This window comes from Crocuta crocuta, unplaced genomic scaffold, assembly GCF_008692635.1.
Source record: "Crocuta crocuta isolate KB4526 unplaced genomic scaffold, BGI_CrCroc_1.0 scaffold70, whole genome shotgun sequence".
NCBI lineage: Eukaryota > Metazoa > Chordata > Mammalia > Carnivora > Hyaenidae > Crocuta > Crocuta crocuta.
In genome coordinates, this window is record NW_027528417.1 from 14,458,075 (window position 1) to 14,478,082 (window position 20,008).

The window sequence follows — 20,008 nt, forward strand, 5'->3', positions numbered from 1 at the left end:
AACTCTACCCATAATAAGGGGCGCCTGGGTAGCTCAGTCTGTTAAGCATCCAACTTTGGCTCAGGTCATGATCTCACGGTTGGTGGGTTCGAGCCCTGCGTCGGGCTCTGTGCTGACAGCTCAGGGCCTGGAGCCTGCTTCAGATTCTGTGCCTCCTTCTCTCTCTCTCTCTGCCCCTCCCCTGTTCACACTCTGTCCTTCAAAAATGAATAAATATTTTTAAAAAACCCTCTATCCATAATAAGAATAAATGAAGGCAAGAAAAGTGTCAGGTTGAAGATGAATTTTCAGGGCATATTATTGATTATTACTGTTTACTACAATCTAAAATATGTTAACCTACCAGTATTTACTAATTTATCACGTACCTAAACTGGGCAGAAATAAAAACCAAATAAAATCGATATCGTCTGGAAGGAAGAATTATTGACCCAGGAAAGAAGGTTCTGAGGATAGAAGAACACTGGGTTTCTAAGGAGAAAGAAGTAAGCGTTTATGGATTGGAAGGAAAATGATTAGCAAAAAGAGTAAATGGATTTTTATGATTATGAATACAACAGGGGTGCCTGGGTGGCTCATTTGGTTGAGTGTCTGACTCCTGATTTCAGCTCAGATCATAATGGGATGATCATGGTGGGATGGCTCTGTGTCAGGCTCCATTATATAAGAATGGAGCCTGCTTAAGATATTCTTCCCTTCTTCCTCTGCTTTCTCCCCTGCTCATACATGCTCTCTCTCTCTCTCTCTCTCAAATAAAAAAAGAAAAAAATACAACAAAACTTAAACCCAACAGAGGAAGACAAGTATTATGATATCACTCATATGTGGAATCTAAAATAAATAAAGGGCCACATTCAGAGAAACAGAGAGTATGGGGTTTTTGGGTAGCTCAGTCAGCTAAGTGTCCAACTCTTGATTTCAGCTCACATGATCTCACGGTTCATGCGTTCACACCCTGTGTTGGTCTGTGTGCTGACATCATGGAACCTGCTTGGGATTCTCTTGCTCTCTTACCCTCTCTCTCTTCTTCTCCACCACTCATGTTCAAGTGTTCTCTCTATTTCTCTCTCTCTGTCTCTCAAAATAAATAAATAAACATTTTTTAAAAAGAGAAAGAGAAACAGAGAATAGAAAAGTAGCCAAGAGATTGGAGCAGGGTTGGGAGCAGAGTGGAGGGGGATAGAGAGAAGTTGGTAAAAGATACTTTCAGCTATAAGACGAATAAGGTCTGAAGATCTAATGGATAACATAGTGACTATAGTTGATAACACTGTATCACACAATTGAAATTTGCTAAGAAAATAGAACTTTAGTGTTCTACACACCCAAAATAATAAATACATGAAGTGATGGATGTGCTAACCAACTAGATGGTGAAAACCCTTCCACGATGAATATCAAATTAGCACAAGGTATAATGTCAAATATCTTACAATGTTGTCAATTGTACCTCAATCAAGCTGAAAAAAAAATGTAACAAAACCCTTCACCTTAGTTCCTTTGATCTTGAACATTTCTAGGATGGTACGTGAGGGCCAGAAACCCAGCACAAAGTGGTAAACACTTGGCTAGTTGGGGAAGTGACATCCTAGCTTATTTTAGCTCCGGAGTTCGTTGTGCCCAAATGTAAATGATGGTTTCTCCTCTCTTGCTGGACTGGGATGCTTGGGGCAAAGGATGGGATTTCATTTCTATCTGCTCTCCCAGGCCCTGCCCTGAGCCAGTAACTACAAATAACAGCGGCAAAAGGATAAGGGGGAGAGCAAGCAGAGAGCAGTGAGAGGTGAATCAAGGGAAAGTAGAGAGAAAGGAGTATTTCCCCTCTATTCTTCTTTTTATGGAATCATAAAAACAACCTAACTGGAAGTTAAGTCAACGGTTAAATCTGAGCTGTGTTTACAGATCTTTGCAGAGTGTGGTCTCGGCAGTCCCCCAACAATGAGTCGCCATCACTCTGAGCTCAGGAATCTGCATGTTACACAAGCTCTACAGATAATCCTGGACGCAAGTCGTCTCTGAGCCACTCTTTCAGACGCACTGAGTTACCTCATTGACCCATTCTCCCATTCATGCACTTGTTGAGCATTTATCAAGGCCCATCGTGCACCCGGTGCTGTGTTAGAATCTGGAGACAACAGAGATGAATAGGTTGGTCACAAGCTCCACTTCCAAGGTGCTTGTAACTGAGTGGGGACCCCATGTGAAATGTGTTCTGAAATCAACAGAACAGATGAAGGCTCATTGTACTTAGGAGGAAATGGAGACGATGCCGAGCAGTGCTTTTCCAACTCAGAGCTGTTCGGAAAAAATGCAAAATAAACAAAGCAACACAGCAACTATAAGTATGTAAACATAAAGTATATTTCACAAACTTGATTCTTTGTTCTCATACCAGCCATTTCCCTTAGGAAAAAAAGGGGATGGATACGCAGAGAGCTTTCCACTGTGGCCCATGATTGTGGTTTGCATCATGTTGCCTGCGCCTTGGTGGCTAACTCCAAACAGGACGTGGTTAGCAATCTTCTCCTTACTGAGTACTAGTGGTTACCAGCATGGAGTTGAGCCCCCGATTCTACGGCTGACACCCTGGCTGTAGTGCTTCCTCGTTGTATGATCTTGAACAGCTCACACAACCTTCACGCTATGTTCTTCTCCATCAACCGGTGATACAATAGTACTTGCCTACTAAGGTTACGGTGATGAAATTAGGTAGATTTCTGATACAGTAAGTGTTCAATAAGGCTCAACATTTGTTGTTGTTATGACGTCAGCCTCAAAGTCCTCTCAAATACTAAGCATTCCCTGTGGAATGCCTCTCCCAGGAGCCCATTTAGAGGAACATTCTTTTCTTCCAGTCAACATCCCGCACTGGAGTGAGCTTCGTACACAGTAGGGTACCGGATGTTGTGGAGGACACTGTTTTTAGGAAGCTGCCAGTCTGGTGGAGGTAGGCACCTATACAACACTCTATTTTCTTCTTCTTTTTTTAATGTTTATTTGTTTTTTGAGAGAGAGAGAGAGAGAGAGTGTGTGTGTGTGTGTGTGTGTGATCAGGGGAGGGGCAGAGAGAGAGAGAGAGAACAGAGGATCTAAAGTGCGGGGCTTGAACTCACAAACCATGAAATCATGACCTGAGCCGAAGTCAGACGCTCAACCGAGGGGACCGTCCAGGTGCACCAGCACATTATTTTCTATAGCAAAATGGAGTCAGTGCTGATAAGAGGCATCAACACATCGCTGTGGGGTGATAGGAAGGTCTGGGGTGACCCGGGAACACTTCATAGGGAACTGGGGCTAGATAGGGGAATGGGAGAACAGCAACAGAAAAGCAGGCAAAGGGCAGTCCATGCTAGAGATCTAGGACTTGGTTCTCCAGGCCAGAGACGAGTGGAAGTCTTTTTTAAGCCATTTTAGGAATGGCTCCAAATGATTAGCAGTGTGTTTTCAGACAATAATGCCACTGACATTGAAGGATGGACTGGAATTGGTTTCCATTGTCTATACTATTCCATCCTTATTGATCGTAAGTGTCACGAAGGCAGGGAGAGGTGAAGAACATAGCATCCTTTGGGAAATGACTCTTTTTTTAAATTAAAATGACTAAATGCAAAAAGAGGTAAGAGGAGGTAAGGCTGGAGAACTTGACGGGCCCACAGAAGGAAATGAACTTCCTTCTGAAGCCAGGGGGAGCTGTTGGCAGGGTGTGTAGGGAAGGTGGGTCTATGACTCCTCTCTGATGCTGCCTTCAACATCCAAATAGATACCTGAACGCATCTATCGGTGGGTGGAGACTTTTAGAAAATCGACTTCAGAACCGTGAGGTTGACATCAGGACACAAAAGGTTTGGAATCCTATATTGAGACGTTTGGACTTTATTCTGCAAGAGGACAGCAAAGCCGCCTAAGAAGGGGAGTAACAAGTACAGCAGTGGTGGCCTTGGTGTCCCATCCAGACAACTTTGCTACCTGAACACACACACTTTGCCAGCTGAGGTGTGTGCGCTATGACACTCACAACTGTGTCACTTCTCTGAAGAACGGAAGCCTTCCCAGACCAGAACTCTGCCAGGGGCGAGTGGACGTAGGGTAAGGGCTGCTTCCCTTGCATCAGGCTGGGTGATTTGCATACAGTGGGACTGGACGCTCCTGAACTGCCCCCCACCTTGCCCTGCCCTCCTCTACCAGGAAGGGACTCCCCGCAGCAAATCACTGGAACAAGAATCCCAGCCTTAGGCTCAGCCTCTAAGGAACTTGACCTCAGACATGTACTACCCAAGTTGAGGAGATAGATGTTAACTCCAGCACCAGTGTGTAGGACAGATTGAAGACAGGGATGGAAAGCCTCATTTTCTTCAAACTCAAGTAGGAGTTTACAGCAATGATTTAACCACCAGCGCTCCTCCGAACCGTTATTTACGTTTTTATGTTTACTTTTGTCTCTTCTACTAAACTTACCATTCATTTAATAATAGGCAGCACCCTTTATGACGCCTGCAAAGGGCTAAGAAACAGAAATTCCCAGGACTCCTGGGTGGCTTGGTTGGTTGAACATCTAACTCTTGGTTTCGGCTCAGGTCACGATCTCACAGTTTAGTGAGTTCAAGCCCTGTGTCTGGCTCTGCACTGGCAGCACAGAGTCTGCTTAGGATTCTCCCTCTCTCCCCTTCTCTCTTCCCCTCTCCTGCTTGCTGTCTCTCTCTCTCTCTCAAAATAAATAAATAAAGGTTTATTTATTTATTTTGAGAGAGAGAGAGCGAGCGAGCAAACAGGGTGTGTGTGCAGAGAGAGAATCTGAAGTGGGCTCAAGGTTTTGATCCGTTAGCACAGAGCCCAACGCAGGGCTCGAATCCACAAACCACGAGATCATGACCTGAGCCAAAGTTGGACACTTATCTGACTGAGCAACCCAGGTGTCCCCCCCAAATTCTTTTAATGAAAAAAAAAAAAAGAGAGAGAGAGAGAAATTCCCTCCTTATCTTTGGGTAATACTGCTAAGTTTTGAACAGTTCATTGAGAAATAAACAAGCAAAAGCCCCTTTGCCTGTAGGTGGGTGTCTGAAGGCCATTGTTTCTGTAAGTCGTCTTGTACTCCTTGAAAACCTGAATCTCATTATGGACAAACACACACACCCACGGTCACCCAACCTTCGTCAGCCTAATATTCTAGGCACAGCGTTGATAAATATTTGTGTTTAATGGCACTTACGGGGAGCATTTTGATTTCTAAACATTGGCTGGTGAGTAATGACTTTGCCAAGAGCACAGCAAGAATTTTGCAATCTTGACTATTCCTAAGCTTTTGATGATACACAATTACTCCGCACTGCAGAAAGGGGTGGGGAGAAAATTCTTTAAAGAGCTTGTCACCGGGGAATCATTTCATGGGGAAGAAGGGTGGGAACACCAAACAATTCCAAAGGGTGTTCCATTTTGCATTTTAAACACCGTTCTTGCTTTTTATCTGAACACGCGAGCCTTCTAAAGGGCTTGCCCTCCGCACCCGGGCAAAAGGAGCGATGGTGCGCTCTGGTCGTGTTCCTCTTTGCCAGGATTTAGAAGAGCACCCACTTGGCACTCAAGGAGATCTAGAAATGAATCCCTAATTGTGTGGTGTGAAAAGCAAGTTGCCAGCCTGCTCAAAGAGGCAGATGTGTGAACTGGGAAAAGTATAGGAGGCTGCAGAGGTGGGTGCACCCCCCTCCACTGGCTGTGTTACTTTGTTCCCATTCCAGGGTCTCCATTTTTATAGCTCTAAAATGAGAATTATAATACCTCTGCAGCAAGTGGCTGTGAGGATACCTGAGATGGCGTGTGGTGCCTTTCACAGAGAGGGCATTCGGCCAATGTGAGCTCTCCTCCGGGTGCCAGGTTCAGAGTCAGACTCCCAGACTCTGGGTCTCAGATTAGCAGAGGCACTAAGGATACCCCGTACTGCAGCCGCAGGGCCCTGGCTGGTGCGATGGAGGGGACGCAGGTCCCTCTCCCTGCTGCTTGTGAGCTGTGGATGTGTGACACGTATGGCCTTTCCATGAACTTTTCTTATCTTCTTCTTTCCTCTCCATGTATTTAGGGTTCAATACCTGTACTCTCTGAACCCTTCTGTGCCCTTGAGCACCAGCTACATTGTTTCAGTTATGTCTTCAGATGCATATGTCTCAGGATATAAACTTCTTACTGTTAGGAACTAATTGTACTGATCTCTGCAACCACACCTTTCCCTCTAGTTTACAAAATGGGCTCAGCACACATCAGAGGCCAACTGAATATTGATGGATTGATAGGTTTGGGCCAGTTTCTGTGAATCAGACTTCATTTATAATACGAGGTAGGCCCTGTTCTGGAGCCAAGAAAGCAGTGGTGAACACGATTGAGAAGCCTTGTCCATTGTTCACTGAGTTTGTATCTCTGCAAGGAAGAGACAGTTAACAAATACACAGCTCTGGAAGAAAACAGGGTAAGTGTAATGATGGAAATAGCACGAGCTGATTTGCAGGAGGCGAAGGAGGGAGTTGGTGGGGTGGCCAGGGAAAGCCCCTCTGGGGACGGGAATGTGAGCTGAGCTGTGCATGACCAGTGAGAACCAGCCAGCAGGAGTTTTTCAGGCCGAAGGAAGGGCGAGGGCTAACGTCTTCGGTCAAGGGCTCATGCAAAGGTCCGAGCAAAGGTTAAGTAAGAGGATCAGAAAGAGTGAGAATGTGGGAAAAGCCTCATAAGGGCAGTGGTTGGGGGCCTGTTTTTTTTTTTTTTTTAATGTTTATTTATTTTTGAGAGACAGAGCACAAGCAGAGGAAAGGCAGAGAGAGAGACACACAGAATCTGTAGCAGGCTTCAGGCTCTGAGCTGCCAGCACAGAGCCCGACGCGGGGCTCGAACCCACGAACCTTGAGATCATGACCTGAGCTGAAGTCGGACGCTTAACCAACTGGGCCACCCAGGCGCCCCAGGGACCTGGTTTTTAAATACTTAAGTGGATGAAGTGGCCCCTCCTTACTGCACTGCCCTCCTACCTCATCGGCTTAGTGCTTATGCTTTTTCTGGTTTAGCAGGCAGCACTATTTTGCGACATCATCCTCTGTGTGGAGGAGTAATAGCCCCAGGTTTCTCCTTATCCTTTCCTCCCTTGGAAAAAGCAACCCAAGAACCTTAATCACTGCTAGATTTGCTTCTCTCCCTTGCACACACATTCTTCAGAATTTGTAGGAAGAAAAGCAAATGTCCGTGGGAAGAGTGTTAGCATTTGTAGTTACCTACTTACCTATGCATTTATTTATTCCTTATATTCCGCCTGTCTCCCCAAAGGACTTGTCGTTTCCTCTGTTAGAAAGCACAGATATCACTAAAAAAGCACAAATGTAAGACAAGACAGGTCAGACCAGGGCCTGCACTGGTGGGATGGTGAGGAGACAGTCACTCTGTCAGAGAAGTAATTGAGGGGCACAGCTTTGCTATCAGGCAGCCAAGGCATGAAGGATGTCTGAAGGTACCCTGAAGGGTTCCGGGGATCTAGTCTTGAGCCTCACTTCAAGGACCGGCTGTGAGGCCTTAGACGGTTCGCCCCTACTCTGGGCTCCATCTGAAAAGTGAGCAAGTTATTAGGTGAGAGGGATTCTCCAGCTTGTCCAATGTCAACACTTTGTGAGTCTAGGTGGGGTCTGTGTCGCAGAAGGCCAGGGTGGAGTTCTCAGGCGACAGAGGGCACCTGGGAAGGGTCAGGCCCTGCTTTGGGAGATGGCAGTGCTTCCTGATGGGAACTTTGTGCTGTTTAGGTGGAATCGCATGGTGTCCAGGAGGCCAAACTCTGCCAGGTGACCTCCCTGGGTTGGCATCCTTGGTTGGGTTGGCATCCTTGGTTGAGTTGCTGAGTCTCCTTTGCCCCAGTGTTTCTCATCTCATCTGTAAAAGGATATAATGGTAGACCTTACACAATAGGGGTGTTGACAGAATCAATGACATTCATCCATCGAGTACACTTAGGACGCTTCTGCGCGCTGAGCAAGTGTTCAGCAAATGGGACTGACTGCTGATATTGTTGGTGCTGCGGATAAGCCAAAACTCATCAGAGGAGGGGGTGTCATTGCTCCCTTGGATCTTCTTGCCCAAAGAATGACTGGTTGAGGTATCAGGATAATTATGCTAGGCAGATGACTCGGCCTGGATACCAACTTCATGGATAGGACAAGGGCACGAACAGGACACTCAACAATAACCACTTACGTGAATTGAACACTGACTGTGTGCCATGCGCTATGATTGAAGCCATGCTTGATTTTCCATATAATTTTGTCACTGACCCTGTGGGCAGGTAAGGGCCTTGAGGTTCAGAGTAATCCATGCTTGCTGTAACCGTGTCTGTGATTCCAATGTCTGTGCTTTTGAGGCGAGTCAAATACTTGCCACCAGTGTAGAATTAAGTCTTACCTCCGAGCACCTTGGTGGAGATGGCCAGTCTGGGGCCCACCTGAGTGTCTGCTCCCTGTTAGATGAGTGTGCTCTCTGGGGTCCGGGGAGCCTGGAGGAGTGCATGTGAGAGATAGCTTGGCAGGTGCAGGGCTGGTGGGGGAAGAAGCCAATCTTTTCTTCCCTCCCCACACACCCCCAAGGGTGTGCATGCATATATGTGCACATGCATGTGCGTGAACACACGCGCACACACTCACCATGTCAGTGGCATGAAGCATTTCATTTAGAGTCATAAAATATGGGTTTAGTGTTTGCTTTTCCACTTACCGGGGTGTGGCCTTGGGCAAGTCATGAGTCTCTTAGTTCTGTCTCAAAACAGAGAATCAGCTACTCCCCAGGGTCCTCAGCAGAGCGGGGAGCCTCCAAACCTATAGATGATATATGTGAATGTTCTTTATAAGCCATAGAACAATACAAATGGCATTTAAAAAATCATTTATAACCAATATTACTAACATTTTGGATTGCCTCCCTCCCTCAAGACTTCCTTCCCTTCTCAGAAAAATAGAATTATCCTTCTGCCAACGATTCTGTCTCTTGGGACTCTGGTGCGGAGCGGTGGAAGGGCAAATTGCCTTAATTTAGCTCTAAAAATATTTGAGCAGATCAATTTTCAGAGTGTTGTCAAGTGTTGAGTGTGTGGACAATGAATTTTAGTGAAGAGTAATGGCCCACGTCTGTCAACAAAGGCAACAAGGCAGGGGGGTGGGGGGGGAAGTCGCCGACTGAGGTATCTACTCTGCAGCTAACTGGAAAAGGAGGATTTCCATTAGACAGGAAGAAGAGCTGGGTGGTGATGCCCAGTCCCTGTGTGTCCCTTTTTTGAAGAAGAGTAATTATTGTGTTGACCTTATTCTGGCCAGTCATTCAGGTTTGTTGACTTGGCTATTATTTCATCCTTCCCTTTGTTTGCTCTACCTTAATGGGGTGATTAGGCCCGCAGGCTGTCATCAAATATACTGGGTGCTTGGGAACTTGGCCACCCTTGGGGGCAGGCGAGGTCGGATGTCAAGCAAGGGCTAATGCAGGGGCAAAGGCACAGGGCTGAGCATTACAGCTCTTAGTGCTTCTTCCTGAATGGCAGTGTTCACTCATTACCGTGTCTGTTTTGGAAACGTAGCTTTGGAGAGCAGAGTGAGGCAGCAAGGGGAGAGCTGGGCCTGTCCCTCTCAGCCACATGGCCTGGCCACTTGACCTTTCTGGACTTCAGCCACCTCATATCAAAATAGTGATAATGGTGACTTGTGCTCCTCAAGACTATTGAGAGGCTCAAACACACTGATTTATCCCTTTTGTCCTTCGATACGTGTTAACGAAGCAACTACTATATCTCAGACACTGTGCTAAGACTTGGGAATACGACAGTGAAAATAACAAAGACCCTGGCACCCAGAGAGCTTACGTTCACTCCATTAAGTGTATAGTGAGGCAGCTGCTGATGACTGGAGCACCATGGAGGGAAAATGTGTCAAGGGAGGGAGTGCCAGGTGGAGTGAGTGCAATTACTAGGGAAGAAGACATCTGATCAAGGGCCCAGAGGAGGAGAGGAGGCAAGTCAAATAAATATCTGAGGGAAGAATATTCCAAATAGAGGGAACAGCAAATGCAAAGTAAGATAATATGTGTGAAAATACTTAACAAATAGTAAAGGGTTGACTAAACATATCTTATCGTTGGTTACATTTCTTATTTTAGTGTTTGTTTATTTTTGAAAGAGAGCATGAGTGGGGGAGGTGCAGACAGAGGCAGGGACAGAAGATCCAAAGCGGGCTCCATACCCACAGCAGAGAGCCCGATGTGGGGCTCCCGCTCACGAACCATGAGATCATGATCTGAGCCGCAATCAGGTGCTTAACCGATTGAGCCATTCAGGTGCCCTTCCTTGTTATATTTCTTCAATCCGGCTAGCCTAGTCGCAGAGACTAAACTCATCACAATGTGTATGCCTGCCTCTCAGTGCTGCAGAAACTTCTCTATAGGTTCGCATCAAGTCTTAGCACCTCGGCAGCTCATAACGAAAAGTAGAAGGGGTCTCTGTTTGACTTATCTGCGTGTCATCGTTGCTGTAATTAACCAGTTCGGAAGCCATGTCTAAAAGGACTACAAGCAACTGACAAGTCAATTACATTTTTTAAAAAAGAAAAAAAAAAAAAAAGGCCAGATTGCTTTGCATTCTGTGAATGACAAAGGAAAAAGGGAAAAGAAAAAGCTAGTTGCTGACTATTTTTTCCTCCCCCACTCTTCGCTTGGTGGTGCTGGGTCGGCAAAGCCTGCCTTCTTGTATAAAATGTACGTTTCTCCTGACACTTAGAAATGACTCTGGAAGTTTCAGACAAAAGGTTCTCTAGATGTGCAAGAAGTTTCAATTACTCTGCTTGGGAAAATCATTTCTTAGAGATGCTTTTTGGTGTCGGGAGGCCTCAGCTGAGGCAGGTGGGAGAGTTAATGAGTGGAATTGATAATGACAGGCAGGAAAATTGGTTGTCAGTCATGAACTGGCAGGAACATTGGCAAAGAGACCTGTATGGGGAGTTGGAGGATGAGCTGTTGGAAATGGATGGGCTCTGGTAGGAGAACAACACTGTAACTACTGACATAAGAGACTGCCTGCCTGAGACCAGGGGATCAAGGTCAAAAACACATCATCATTTAGGACTTCAGAGACCAGGAGGCTTTGTGATTTCATTATTTCTAGGCTACTTCTTACTTCCCAATCTCAGATGGATTCAAGGACAGTAAATAGTGTCAGCTAACATTGCTAAGCCTGGAATTCTCTGCTTAGCCCTGGGATGAGTTGGCTATCCACAGCTCCTTCTCTCCCAGCCTTGCTAGAAAAATTTGACCCATGGGTTTGTTATATTATATTATGAGCTTGAAAGGACCTCTGACTCACCAGTCATTTTATACAAGGAGGACGCTCAATGCCAGAGAGGAAAAGTGACTTTGCCTAGGTCCCACTGGGATTTGGTGGAAAAATCAGGACCAGAGAGCCTAGGTATGATATTGCTGTCTGAAAATGCCCAAAAACCTACCTCATGTTCAATACTCAGGCTTGCTGAATGGCATCTCATCAATGTTTTACCCAGTAAGCCTACAGAGAGAGCTTCTCTCTCTAACTAATGTTCAAATGATAGCTATACTGGCCCCTAGGACAACTGGATTTGAAAACCTTTGGATATGTAGGTCAAATTGATGGGATGGATGAAAGAGACACAGGATAAAGTGGGAGTTGGAGGACTAGGGTCCAGGTCCTGACTCATCACATCCCGGCTGTGAGACTGGGCTAAGGCATAGAATCATGGGATCAGGAAGGAACTTCATGGCCATCAAAGCCGATTCCTTTTTCTTTCATAGTCCCCTGTACCATATCTTTGAGAGGTCCTCTGGTCCTGTGATAGGACAGGGAGTCCAGTGAGGGCAACTCCAACGGTTGGAAAGGTCATTCTCTCTCTCTCTCTCACTCACTCTTTTAATGTTTATTTATTTTTGAGAGAGAGAGAGAGACAGAGCACAAGCAGGGGAGGGTCAGAGAGAGAAGGAGACACGGAATCTGAAGGTTCCAGGCTCTGAGGTGTCAGCACAGAGCCTGGCGTGGGGCTCGAACTAATGGACAACGAGATCATGACCTGAGTTGTGGTCAGACACTCAACCGACTGAGCCACCCAGGCGCCCCTGGAGAGGTCATTCTTATGGCAACTCTGCCGGGAGCCACACCGGCCTCTCTGGATGGCAGTCACAGCAAGGAGATGGCAGTGTTTGCAGCTCCTGCCATGAGAAACGAAAACTGGTATCTCTTTCTGCTACTACTGGCTCATGTTGGACTCAAACTCCTAAATTCCTCTTGAATAAATTCCTTCAACATTACTTCTCTGGAACTCAGTTATCTTATTAGAAAATTAGGGATTGCAACACCAGCCTGTTCTGCCTCTCTGATAGGTTACATCACAATACATGGTCAAGAAAAGAAAAAGCAGTAGTGGTTATGTAGGACTCTGGAAATCATTGCAACTTATTGGGAGACTAGAAGTCTCCGAGCAGCAAATTCCAGCTTTATGAAATAGAAACAGAAACACCTGCCCTTTCTTTCTGTTGGAATTTTCATTAGGCTCCACCAAAGAAGCTAAGAAAAAGAGGCAAGGTGATGTGGCTAAAGGAGCATTGCCTTTGAAAATTTAACTTCAGGTCCCTGCCATTTCATCACCATACATTTTCTACAGAAATCCTTCACACTCCTGAAACCTCAGTTTCCCACTTCTTAAGGTAGAGATGGAAATACTTGTTTGTTTGTTTCTTTCCTTCTGCAAATTTGTGAAGATCAGTTGAGATCATTGATCTGTGATTTGTGCACCATCGTTTTAGGGGCACGTGTGAGGTTGTCGCCCTTCCTGGGTCAGTAACAGGGAGCCCGTGATTTCCTACCATATCCCCCAACATGCCATGTTCCTCCAAGGACTCAGCTCTTCCTAAGCTCCATGTGATCAGGAAGGGGAGATCTTTCCTGGTGTCTGAATGCCAAGAGGACCACGCAGGCAAGCCCTGGGGATGCTTAGGGCTGAATAATCACTTGTCTCTAGCAGGACAAAAGGCAGTGCTCTACTCTGGCCACGTTCAAGATAAATTAAAAAGTATAGTAGAGTCGAGTCGCTTTTCCCTCTAGGCGTCGGCCACCATCTTGCTTAATCATATTCAAGGCCCTTTAGCTAGCACTGGGCTGAGATTCAGACTCTAGCTCTTCTGCATTCATTGGATTAAAAATGTCAGAGCTGGGGGCAACTTTTGATCATTTAGTCTACCTCTTTGATTGTGCAGTTGGGGAGTGTAAGGCCCAAGAATCCTAGGGTCCTAGAAGAAATAGCAGGTAATGCCATGGCTGGGCCTAGAACTCAGGGCTTGTAACTCTGAGTACAGTACTCTTTGATTCACACTGCACTGTTTTACCCCAACAAATAGTGAGCGCTCACTACATGTTAGACATGGGATTCCATCAATAAACCATACCTACCCTTGCCCACTACAGCTGACAGCAACCGAGATGATCAACACGGAAACAAATAATTCAAGAAAAGCCCTATCCCATATCCTCTAGAATCACTATCTTCCCAAAAGCCTTTGTGCAATTTGGGCCAAATTTCTGAGGCTGCAAGCTTGTTTCAACATCCCTAGAATGGAGACAGTTGTATATTCATTCATTCTCTCAGCATTAAATATTCATTAGCACTTGTTTCTGCCACATTATTTTAAGCACGTTTGCCCATAAGGAGTGTCACTTTAACACCCAAACCTGGGCTCCAACCCCTGACGGACACAGTGATTTAATAGGTCCAAGGTAAGGCTGGAGAATCTGCGCTGTGAACAGACTCTCTCAGGTGACTGCGTTAGCGGCCGGGTTGAGAGTCCATAGCTTACTCTGCATGAAGCACTAAACCAGACACCAAGAAGGTAAACACACACAAAGGCCACACTTTGCCCTCAAGTAGCTCCCATTCGAGTCGGGGGCGGGGAGTTGGGGCGTGGGAGCTCACTGTGATACTGCTGGCGGAGGAACTTGACGTCAGAAGCAATCACTGGCACCAGGGAACAGGGCACAGGGGCAGCTATGGAAGACTTGGGTAAGGTTTCTTGTGGGGGAGATGCCAGAGCTGTGTCTTCAAGGATGTATACGAGTCAGCTCCTGGGATGGCCAGTTTAGGATCAGGGAAGTGTCGAAAGTCAAGAAGTAGTTGCATGCATGTATTCAGGGACTCGCAGGAAGGAATGGGAGAGGGGGAGGCAGGTGAGAGATGAGGCTGGGAGCATAAGCGTCAGTTCTTGGAGGGCTTTATCCTCTGGGCCATGGGGGGTTGGGGGGGAGCGGGGCGGAGCTTTATCTGAAGCAGAGGAATGACAGATTCGACCCGATCTTTAGGAGGTAACTTTGGCAGTTTGGGGGAAAGCAGATGGGCTTCCAGCGGGTGATGGGAAGCGAAGGCAGTGATGTACTCTGTGCGCCCTCCTAAAGCATGCTGTTGGGAGATTACTTGGCGATCGGCATCTCTCTGCAGAAGAGACAGATGCCATCACTCTCAAGAAGTTCCCTACTTTCTGAGATGAAAGGCAATGGCTGGTGGAAGAGGAAGAGAGAAGGGTGGGGTGGGGATGGTGAGGGAAAGGACAGGGAGGTACTTGGTGTCAAACAGTGTTTAAAATACCCTCTTTGCATCACACTAGCTCTTAATTGGCACCAACCACCGAGGGGCTGATTGATCCCAGCGAGGGTCCAGCACAACAGATAATTTCTTACAAGCTCTGAAATTCATGAACCCTGTGGGGGTCCCACACGCCACCGCTTTGTGGTGGCTGAGGTCTAAGCCTTCTTGGAAGGGATGTCTCCAGGGGTGGCAGGTTTTTGTTTTTTTGTTTTTTTTTTTTTCTTTTCAAAATGCAGAATACATTCATGTAGTTAATGCCTGTGGTCTTGCTGAGCAGATTAAGAGAGGGTAGAACAAAGAGCTGAGTTACCAAGCTACTTTGTTATAAATTAACTCCTAATATGGTGGGTTTACAAAAAGAGAAGTTGGGTATGAAGGATGCCCAGGAAACGTAATTTGTGATTAAGGTCTTGATTCATAAAAGATCTTTCCATTGCACACTCATGGGTTGGGTCAGAGGTAGCCTCTCTCTTTGGCCCAAGATTGCACGGGATACCCCCAGATTTGCTGGGCTTTTACATAAGAGGAAGGAAACCTAGATTTATAGCGAACCTAATCCTTTCTAGGTACCTTGTCTTTGAATTCCCCCGCCAGGAACACTACCAGGGTACATAATATTACTCTGCTTTGCTCAGATGTGAAAGCTCACACTGAAAAGATTATGCTGTATGTCCGAGGTCTCACAGCTGGTAAGGGCTTTGGAGAGTCAGCTGGGTCCCAGGCTACAGAGTTTCTGGTTTAAAGCATGCGTTTGGCCACTCAGAGGGTTATGTTTCCTGACATTGGCATGATACACTCACAGCCTTTTATTCATTTGAAGACTGTTGCTATTGTTCACAGCAGTATGTGCCGTAAGACAAGGCACTGGAGACCATGTTTCAATGCTGGGAAATGCCGTGCTGCTTCTGGAAGCCAGTGTGTGTATATCTCCTAGACACGGATTTTGTATCTGGGGCTTATGTTACTCTGGCTTTCTTCTCTGCACCTTGGCTCATCAGAAAACTGTGGGACTAAGACACAGGGGGTTGGCAACCTTTGTCAGATTACATGGGACATGAGGGGATGCTTTGTGGATGCTACGCCTATTCCGGGTTTCCCCTTATTGTGTCGCTCACATTTCCCCCTTCATTCTGCATTCCGGATCGATTTACTGTAACCATAGCAACAGAAACCTTCTTATTCGTACTGTGTTGATTTGTTCGCCTCATTTTTCTCTCGGTTTGTTTAACCTTTGTTAAAAAACAAAATTCAACTGAGTAAACGTAAGGATCGAACAGGCTTTATTCAGCGATTCGGGAATCAGGTATCAGTCCATCTGGCAAGCAGAAAGGAGCTCCATCCGTGGAGCTGGACAAAAGGGAAGGATTCCCAAGGCAGAAGGAGGGTGGAGTAGGAAGTTAAAAGAGTGGATTTTTTCAGGCAAGATTATTTTCCCAGTAGGGGAAGGCAGAGGGGTCTTCTCTGCAGATTACCTCGCTAGTGGATGTAAGGAAATTCTAGACTGATTGGTTTAAAATTCTGCTTCTAGGGAAGCCTGGGTGGCTCAGTCTGTTAAGCGTCCGACTTTGGCTCAGGTCAAGATCTCACGGTTCATGGGTTTGAGCTCTGTCAGGCTCTGCGCTGGTGGCTGGGAGCCTGGAGCCTGCTTCAGATTCTGTGTCTCCCCACCTCTCTACCCCTCCCCCACTTGCACTCTGTCTCTCTCTGTCTCAAAAATAAATATATATTTTTAAAAAAAACTTTAAAGAATTCCGCTTCTGGAAAAGGCTGAAATTGCAGCTAGCCTAGGTATTACATCTTGCTGGATCATAGCCACAGGGATACCATTTGGAGCCCATTGTTTCTTTTTAACACCTTCAACACATGCGTACAGGTACACACCCATGCACTCCTCTTTCTGTGCTGCTTTTTCACTCTACACCCTGGGGCAAGCCTTCTGTCTGTGTGAGCAGCTTCCTCATTTCTTTCAGATAGAGCAGTGGTGAAGGCTGACAAATCCCTCTCAGGTCCGCTAGTGACTCTATGACAAATATTTACATGCTGTCAAAAAGTGAAATAATGCAACAAAATATTTGCATCTTTGTTCTCTGTGACGTGACACTGAGTAATTGATTTTGTTTTTCTCTTTGTCCATCATGGTGTCATATAGACCCAAACCCTTTAAAGATCCTACCAGAAATGCCCTGTTAATTTGGCATGGAAATTGATAAACACTAACCTCCCCATCCATTAGGGAGACAGGTAGGTGTCAGACAAATTATGAACGGAAAGCTACAAGAATATGCCACCCCCAAAATATGCCTCTTTGCGTTTTTTTTTTAAGACAAGAGAAAAGTATTTATTACTGAAACGCTACATTTATGTTATAGAAGAACACATGAATGTGGAGCAAGACCAAGTATTGATCTATTTAGACCTTGCAAACTATCATGTAAGCTATCTGAGCCACATTCCTTTTGGCATATCTGTAAGTGCTGTAAGAATGGCTGCACAGTTTTATCTTAGACTCACGTGGATTATTTTGAACTAAAGACAATCGGCAATGGAGAGCCAGCATCTCTTTGTCTAAAAATAAGAGTATACATTTCTCCTTTTGTAAAGGAAATTTCCATTTATGAAGGAAATTTCCACTTGTAAAAAATGTCTTCCTAACTACTCTGGGAGACAACTCATCATCCGAGAGGCTTCTTAACTACCTAACAGATTACCTTTATCCACTATACATACACCTCTTCCTCTCCCCTTCCCATGATTCACCTCCTCGCTCAGAAGCCCCAAACCCTCTTTTCCTTTATTTAGCCTGAAATGGTTTATAAACTTCGATGTCTAGCCACCTCTCTGAGCCACATTTTATCTTGTGAAATCCGATGCATATGTACATAATTAAAACTTTATCTTTTGTTAATTTTTTTTTTTTACCAGTTTGATGCAAGTGCTTCAGCCATTGAACCCATGAGGATAAAAGGGGAAAAATTGTTTTCCTCCTCTACAAAAGAAAGTGATGCAATCGAGGTAAGATTTTAGTGACATAGGAGCACTTTCTGGTTTACATTGCTTTTTCATATCTGCTATTTTATTTGATCCTCACAATAACACAGTCCTGTGGGCATGCCAGGAATAAGAATCCCATTTCACAGGTGGACAAATTGAGGCACAGAGGCTGATCTGTTTATGTGTCCTACCCAGTCTGGGTTATGGCAGAGAATTGAACAAGTGCATTTTCTCTCTTAGTTCTATTTGCCGGGTGGGAAAAAAGAGCTTGTTGTACCTTTGAATCTAGGAAAGCAAGCAAGAGACATAAAACTTGCTATATGAACAGCAAACAACACAATTTGGCTTAATAGTAGATTTCTTTCAAATGTCAGGTGTTCTGCCATTTTCACAGTGCAGATCAATTTCTGAGAGAGTCTGAGCCAAAAGGCCATCCATCCCGACTTCTGTGAAATAGATTTGATCTTTCTCATCCTGGTTCTCTCTAAATTTTTTTTTAATGTTTTATTTATTTCTGAGAGAGAGAGACAGCGTGAGCAGGGAAGGGTCGGAGAGAGAGGGAGACACAGAATCCGAAACAGCCTCCAGGCTCTGAGCTAGCTGTCAGCACAGAGCCCGATGCGGGCCTCGAACCCATGAACCATGAGATCATGACCGGAGCCGAAGTCGGACGCTTAACTGACTGATCCACCCAGATGCCCCCCTGGTTCTCTCTAGACCCTGTTCCCAGACCAGGCATCTTTTATGGTTGCTCCTCATTACTCTTAGGGACAATGTGTTCAGTCTTAGTGACACTGTTATTATAAATAGCAGAAGGGCAATTAATACCCTCCTCAACTCTTATGGGTTAGAACCCTCCCAGCAACATCCATTTCGGGAACTCTCATTTCAAAAGGAAATGCCATCAATAGGAAATAGTTATTTAATTTTCCAGCAGGTTAAGAGCTTTCCTATGCAAGTCTGAGTGAATTGTTATATTAATCATTTTTAAATAAAGTAGTTGAGGCAGGAAACTGTTGAAGGATGAACAATAAAAAAAAAAAAACACTCTGCATTACAAAAAGTACATTTCAAGCAGACCTTAACAAATGAGTCCTTGAGTTTTGGCGTCTCCTGTGCATGACAAGCATATTTTTTAAGAACCCCTGTGACTTCCTCCAGCCACCCCCGCATCTTGTGCTCTAGAAGAAGGAGGAATGAGCCTGTTGAGGGAGAAATTTTGTGAAGTTTGGAGCAAGACCCTGAGACAGATTCTGGGTGTCAGTACATAATCTTTTAGAAATAAAGATAATGTTACTAATCTCATCAGAACGGAGAAAAACACGCCTCTCCCTAGATAATCCATGTTGTCTCCATCAGATTTCTCTCCAACATTGCTGGCTTTTGACACCAAGCTGCTGTGAGAACATAGGTTGTAAAGCAGCTAGTTACTCCCTTGGGGGTTTTTATTCAGGGCAGCAAGCACAACCAAAATCATTTTTGCAGTTGACAGCATGGGCCAGTAAGGCTATGTGGCTGAACTCCATTATTAGTGAATTTAGAATCTCAGGAACATTTTTACTGACTTTCAGAGAGTTTCAACTGAGGCAGTTTCAATCTAGATCTTCAGACATTCCCCCACCCCCCAACTCTGTGCTGGCTTGCCCAGTAAAGTGGCTCTGGCTTGATTGGCAGTTATTTGTTGTGTTTTTATTTTTAAAACAATTTTTTATGAAGGACATGCTGCTTATCGTTCATGGTCGTATTGCAGGGAGGGCATAAATCTGTAGTAATGCAAGAAGACTGATCTCACATAATTGATGGGAGTAGGCGTTCATGAATTTCTCAGCCCACTTCCTTTCCAAAGCAACCGAACATGGAGGAAGAGCTATTTGAAGTGTAGAATTGCCCACTACAGGCTATTCATAAACCCTTCATGGGCCAACTCCTATTTGGCAACAATTTCGCCAAATACTTGGAATGGTTTGTCTTTCGAGGACTTCAAATTGATGTTGAATGAATATCTAGGGACACTGGCCAGAGGGTCTAGCTGTACGTGTCCCCTCTACCACTGAGGTCTAGACTAGAACATTATCCTGTGATTGTTTGGTCCAGTTCTGCTCTTCATGGAGATAATCAGAGTAAACAAACTGGAAGGCACTGTCCAACTTGACAACTGTGTGATTCAGCTGTTCTTGTAGATCAGTAGAAAGGATTGCTTAGCTGGTAGATTTCTTGCAGACGAGTCACATCACCTTGGCACAATGGATAATCTATCTCTTCCTCAACAGAAATTTAGCATCTTCATGAGAAAGATATAATATACTGACATAATATCTTTTCTAAAATATCCAGGATTCAAGAATTAAAGACTCTTACCATGTGCTTTC